Here is a 6,405-nt window from a genome sequence, read left to right on the forward strand (position 1 = left end):
TCAGGGGTAAAGGATAACGGTTCTTGATGGTAATGTCGTTCAAACCTCTGTAGTCGATGCACGGCCGCAGACCACCATCTTTCTTCTTTACAAAAAAGAAGCCTGCGCCGGCTGGAGAAGAAGAAGGTCGAATGAACCCCTTTGCTAGGTTCTCTTTAATGTATTCCTCCATAGAATGCGTCTCAGGCAGAGACAACGGATAAGTTCGGCCTCGAGGTGGAACCTTCCCTGGAACGAGATCAATCGGGCAGTCCCATTCTCTATGAGGAGGAAGGATATCAGCAGAAGCTTTACTGAACACATCCGTGAAATCTTGATATGGAGGAGGACGAACATCAGACGACCTGGGGGAGGAAGAACAGACAGGCAATACTTTAAACAAACATGTCTCAGCACAGGAGGAACCCCATGCCAGGATTTGCGTAGTCGTCCAATCAATTGTAGGATTGTGAAGATGGAGCCATGGAAAGCCCAGGACCACAGGATGTGTGGCTCTTGGAATCACTAAAAAAGAAATAAGTTCGGAATGAAGAACTCCCACTCTCAGACGAACTGGTAGAGTCCTTAAAGAAATAACTGCATCAAAAATTTTGCTGCCATCCACGGCAGTTAAAGAAATGGACGAAGGAAGTCTCTTGGTGGGTAGGGACCACCGTTTAACATAGGCTTCGGTAATAAAGTTCCCAGCTGCTCCGGAATCAAGGAGGGCAATGACGTTCCGATAACGTTGAGCAACTTGAAGCGAGACTGGGAGATTACAATCTTGAGGAGATGGAGAGGAGATCATTACTCCTAGCCGGCCCTCTCCTTGGCGAGCTAGGATTTGGAGTTTCCCGGACGTTTGGGACAGGCATTAATGGTGTGAGACGGAGCTGCACAATAAAGACAGAGAGACTCGGAGAGACGTCTTCGGCGCTCAGCAGGAGTTAAACGGGAACGGCCAATTTGCATGGGCTCATCTTTAGTTGGTGACAGTTGGCGAGGAGGAGGAGCAGAAGATTTTGGAGCAGATGATCTTCCACGCTCAGTTGCTCTCTCTCTGAAACGTAAATCAACTTTCGTGCAGAGTGAGATTAGCTAGAGTTAGATGAAACTTAGAGGGTAAGTCTCTGGTAGCTAACTCATCTTTAATACGCTCAGATAAGCCATGCCAGAATGCAGCATACAGGGCCTCGTCATTCCATGCCAGTTCGGATGCCAGGATCTGGAACTGTATCAGATATTGTCCTACAGTACGTGACCCCTGGCGTAAACGGAGAATCTCGGATGAAGCTGAGGTTACCCGGCCTGGCTCGTCGAAGATGCGCCTGAATGTTGACACGAATGTAGTGTAAGAAGATAGCAGGGTGTCGGACCTCTCCCATAACGGTGATGCCCAATCAAGGGCTGAGCCACTGAGAAGAGAAATAATGTAAGCAATTTTTGTACGGTCACTGGGAAAATTGCCAGGTTGTAGCTCAAACTGAATCTCACACTGGTTGAGAAATCCCCTGCAGAATCTTGGAGATCCGTCAAATTTTGCTGGCGTTGGAAGATGAAGACGTGGAGCAGAAATGGGTAAGGTGGGTGGGGTTATAGCTGGAGTCACTGTGGTTGACGCACCAGAAGCGTCTGATCCACGGAGAGTTGTCTGAATCCCATCCAGCCGAGTAGAGAGATCCTGGAGACAGCGGATGATGTGGCCCTGTGCAGCCTCCTGATGTTCTAGTCGGGCTGCCAGTTCTTGCATCGGCCTGGCCGCTTGATCCTGGTCTCCGGCTGGATTCATTAGGTCAGTGCTTACTGTCACAACTGAGGCCCTGAGCTGACGGGAGGCAGCCTCAGTTGTAGGGGCTGAGATGTACCGGAACCTGGGAGGTTGTATCAGACCCCTGGACATGTAAGTAACATGAAGAATAACCGCCCGAAGGCGTGACTACGACAACTTGAATAAAAGTCAATGATGTTTATTTATGACAAACTCCATGCATCACAGTAGCAGTAAAAGAAACATAAAATCAGCAGAGAAATAATACAGTTCCTGGGTACTACAGGGTGGCAGGGGCCACAGAGCTCTGGTAGTATGAGACAGTTCTTATTATCTGCGAGTTGGAAAGTCCTTACCAGGCCCGACTGTAGCAATGAAGAAAGCCCAGGATCGTACCAGCTGGTGTTCCAGGGAAAGCTGGACTGCTGTAAATAAAATAGCTGCTGTGGGTTCTGGTTGGAACCAGACAGATGTTGGCACGGAGTGGATACTGGCTGGAACCAGTTAAATAATAAATGAAGCTTGAGAGCGATGCAATATGAATGAAATGTAGAACTTGAGAGCGGAGAAATAATAATACCGGTGGAGAGTGGTAAACTGTAGAAAGGACACCGGCCCTTTAAGAGAAGCTGTACTCTGCTGGAAGCTGGGCTGGAAGCAGGTAATGTTGTAGCTGGAAACAGATGAATCCACAATGGATCGGAGAGTCAGGCTACACCGCAGGTGGAATGCTGGTGCGGGTCTCTATGGTGGAAGTCTTGAGACAGGAGCTGGAACCTGGAAGACAATCACAGGAGAGAGACAAACAGGAACTAGGTTTGACAACCAAAGCACTGACGCCTTCCTTGCTCAGGCACAGTGTATTTATACCTGCAGCAAGGAAGGGATTGGCTAGGCAATTATGCAGATTATCAATACTGAGAACAGATTGGTGAAAATGATCAGCTGACAAAATCCAAGATGGCTGCGCCCATGCAGACACTTGGAGGGAAGTTTGGTTTGTAATCCATGTGGTAATGAAAACAGTAATGGCGGCGCCGGCCACCGGAGACAGGAGGCGCCAAGCTGACAGGTGCACATCCAACCACGCGGACACAGCGGAGGCCGCGGCTGACGTAATCGCCACTCAGACACTCTGCATGCAGAAGCTCAGGGACGGCGGCGGAGGCCGCGGGAGACGCCATGCCAGGTGTAATATGGTGTTTACTGTGACCGCGTCTCAGAGTGACAGGAGAGGATACAGGAATGTAAACATCAGGATAACAGATGGGATCCGGTCCTGGAGCGCTGAGCCAGCCTTAGGAGGCATCTGATGGGTAAGAAATGGCGTCCAGATACCCGGATCGTGACATTTGCATGATTCTGATAATTTTTATAGCCCAAACTCTGGATTAAAAAGTCTATGGCGCCTCACCTGCTTATCTTTTGCGTACATCTCTGATCAAAACTCCCCACATTTCCAGGAGTTTATACTGCTGCACCTGTGTATAATGCCCAGATGTACCCTTTGGCTCATATATTGCATGTAAATCTGGCTCTGGGGTTAGCCAGTGCCTCCTGAGCCATTTAGCTCACTGCACGTCCCTGCTATACATGCACACGCTGACGCCTAGACGTACACCAACGTACACACACCTGCATCTATACATGCACATGCTGACACCTGGACGTACACCGACATACACACACCTGCATCTGTACATGCACACGCTGACACCTGAACGTACACCGACTTACACACACCTGCATCTATACATGCATACGCTGACACCTGGACGTACACACACCTGCATCTATACATGGACACGCTGACACCTGGATGTACCCACACCTGCATCTATACATGCACACGCTGACACCTGGACGTACACACACCTGCATCTATACATGCACGCGCTGACACCTGGACGTACACATACACACACCTGCACTTATACATATACTCATGCTGACACCTGGACGTACACACACCTGCATCTATACATGGACACGCTGACACCTGGACGTACCCACACCTGCATCTAAACAGGCACATGCTGACACCTGGACGTACACTGACGTACACACACCTGCTTCTATACATGCACACGCTGACACCTGGACGTACACCGACATACACACACTTGCATCTATACATACACATGCTGACATCTGGACGCACACTGACGTACACACACCTGCATCTATACATGCACACGCTGACACCTGTATGTACACACACCTGCATCTATACATGGACACGCTGACACCTGGACGTACACCGATGTACACACACCTGCAACTATACATGCACACGCTGACACCTGTACGTACACACACCTGCATCTATACATGGACACGCTGACACCTGGACGTACACCGACATACACACACCTGCATCTATACATACACGCGCTGACACCTGGACATACATGTTTTGCTATGTGTGTATATATACAGGGCCGGCCTGACCGTTACATCGTGGAGAGTACCATATGTGAAGGGTGCTGCCACTGCCATCTCATCTCCTCCCAAGGTGTGCTCGCATCCGTGCTGCACTGCCCCAAGAGAGAGCCTGGATCACAGGGTGAGGTGAGTGGAGAGCAAGGGAGGGAAACCACTGGCACAGGGTTGCACACTGCGGCCGCCATCTTTCTGCAAGCACACTTTCTCTCTGTCACCCCTACCTCAGTCACCCACTGTCTCCCTGTCACCCCTGTCTCAGTCACCAACTATCTCCCAGTCACCCCTGCCTCAGTCACCCACTATCTCCCAGTCACCCCTGCCTTAGTCACCCACTATCTCACTGTCATCCCTGCCTCAGTCACCCACTATCTCCCTGTCACCCCTGCCTCAGTCACCCACTATCTCCCTGTCACCCCTGCCTCAGTCACCCACTATCTCCCTGTCATCCTTGCCTCAGTCACCTACTATCTCCCTGTCATCCCTGCCTCAGTCACCCACTATCTCCCTGTCACCCCGCCTCAGTCATCCACTATCTCCCTGTCACCCCTGCCTCAGTCTCCCACTAACTCCCTGTCACCCCTGCTTCAGTCACCCACTATCTCCCAGTCACCCCTGCCTCAGTCACCCACTAACTCCCTGTCACCCCTGCTTCAGTCACCCACTATCTCCCTGTCACCCCTGCCTCAGTTACTCACTATCTCCCAGTCACCCCTGCCTCAGTCACCCACTTTCTCCCTGTCACCCCTGCCTCAGTCACCCACTATCTCCCTGTCAAACCTACTTCAGTCACCCACTATCTCCCTGTCACCCACTAACTACTGGTCACTCCTGCCTTACTCGCCCACTATCTCCCTGTCACCCCTACTTCAGTCACCCACTATTTCCCTGTCACCCCTGCCTCAGTCACCCACTATCTCCCTGTCACCCCTGCCTCAGTCACCCACTTTCTCCCTGTCACCGCTGCTTCAGTCACCAACTCTACCTGTCACCCTGCCTCAGTCACCAACTCTACCTGTCACCCCTGCCTCAGTCACCCACTATCTCCCTGTCACCCCTGCCTCAGTCACCCACAATCTCCCAGTCACCCCTGCCTTAGTCACCCACTATCTCCCTGTCATCCCTGCCTCAGTCACCAACTATCTCCCTGTCACCCCTGCCTCAGTCACCCACTATCTCCCTGTCATCCCTGCCTCAGTCACCCACTATATCCCTGTCATCGCTGCCTCAGTCACCTACTATCTCCCTGTCATCCCTGCCTCAGTCACCCACTATCTCCCTGTCACCCCTGCCTCAGTCATCCACTATCTCCCTGTCACCCCTGCCTCAGTCACCTACTATCTCCCTGTCACCCTGGCTCAGTCACCCACTAACTCCCTGTCACCCCTGCTTCAGTCACCCACTATCTCCCTGTCACCCCTGCCTCAGTCACTCACTATCTCCCAGTTACCCCTGCCTCAGTCACCCACTTTCTCCCTGTCACCCCTGCCTCAGTCACCCACTATCTCCCTGTCACACCTACTTCAGTCACCCACTATCTCCCTTTCACCCACTAACTACTGGTCACTCCTGCCTTACCCGCCCACTATCTCCCTGTCACCCCTACTTCAGTCACCCACTATCTCCCTGTCACCCCTGCCTCAGTCACCCACTATCTCCTTGTCACCCCTGCCTCAGTCACCCACTTTCTCCCTGTCACCGCTGCTTCAGTCACCAACTCTACCTGTCACCCAGCCTCAGTCACCAACTCTACCTGTCACCCCTGCCTCAGTCACCCACTTTCTCCCTGTCACCCCTGCTTCAGTCACCCACTATCTCCCTGTCACTCCTGCTTCAGTCACCCACTATCTCCCTGTCACCCCTGCCTCAGTCACCCACTCCGTCACCCTGCCTCAGTCACCAACTCTACCTGCCACCCCAGCCTCAGTCATCTACTCTCTACTTGTCACCCCTGCCTCAGTCATCCAATATGTCCATGTCACCTCTGCCTCAGTCACCCACTATGTCCATGTCATCCCTGCCTCAGTCACCCACTTTCTCCCTGTTACCCCTTCCTCACCAGTCACCCACTATCTCCCTGTCACCCCTACTTCAGTCGCCCACTGTCTCCCTGTCACCCCTGCCTTACTCGCCAACTATCTCCCTGTCACCCCTACATCAGTCACCCACTATCTCCCTGTCACCCCTGCCTCAGTCACCCACTTAGTTTTTTTTTG

The sequence above is a fragment of the Pseudophryne corroboree genome, chromosome 9 (genome assembly GCF_028390025.1).
Source record: "Pseudophryne corroboree isolate aPseCor3 chromosome 9, aPseCor3.hap2, whole genome shotgun sequence".
NCBI lineage: Eukaryota > Metazoa > Chordata > Amphibia > Anura > Myobatrachidae > Pseudophryne > Pseudophryne corroboree.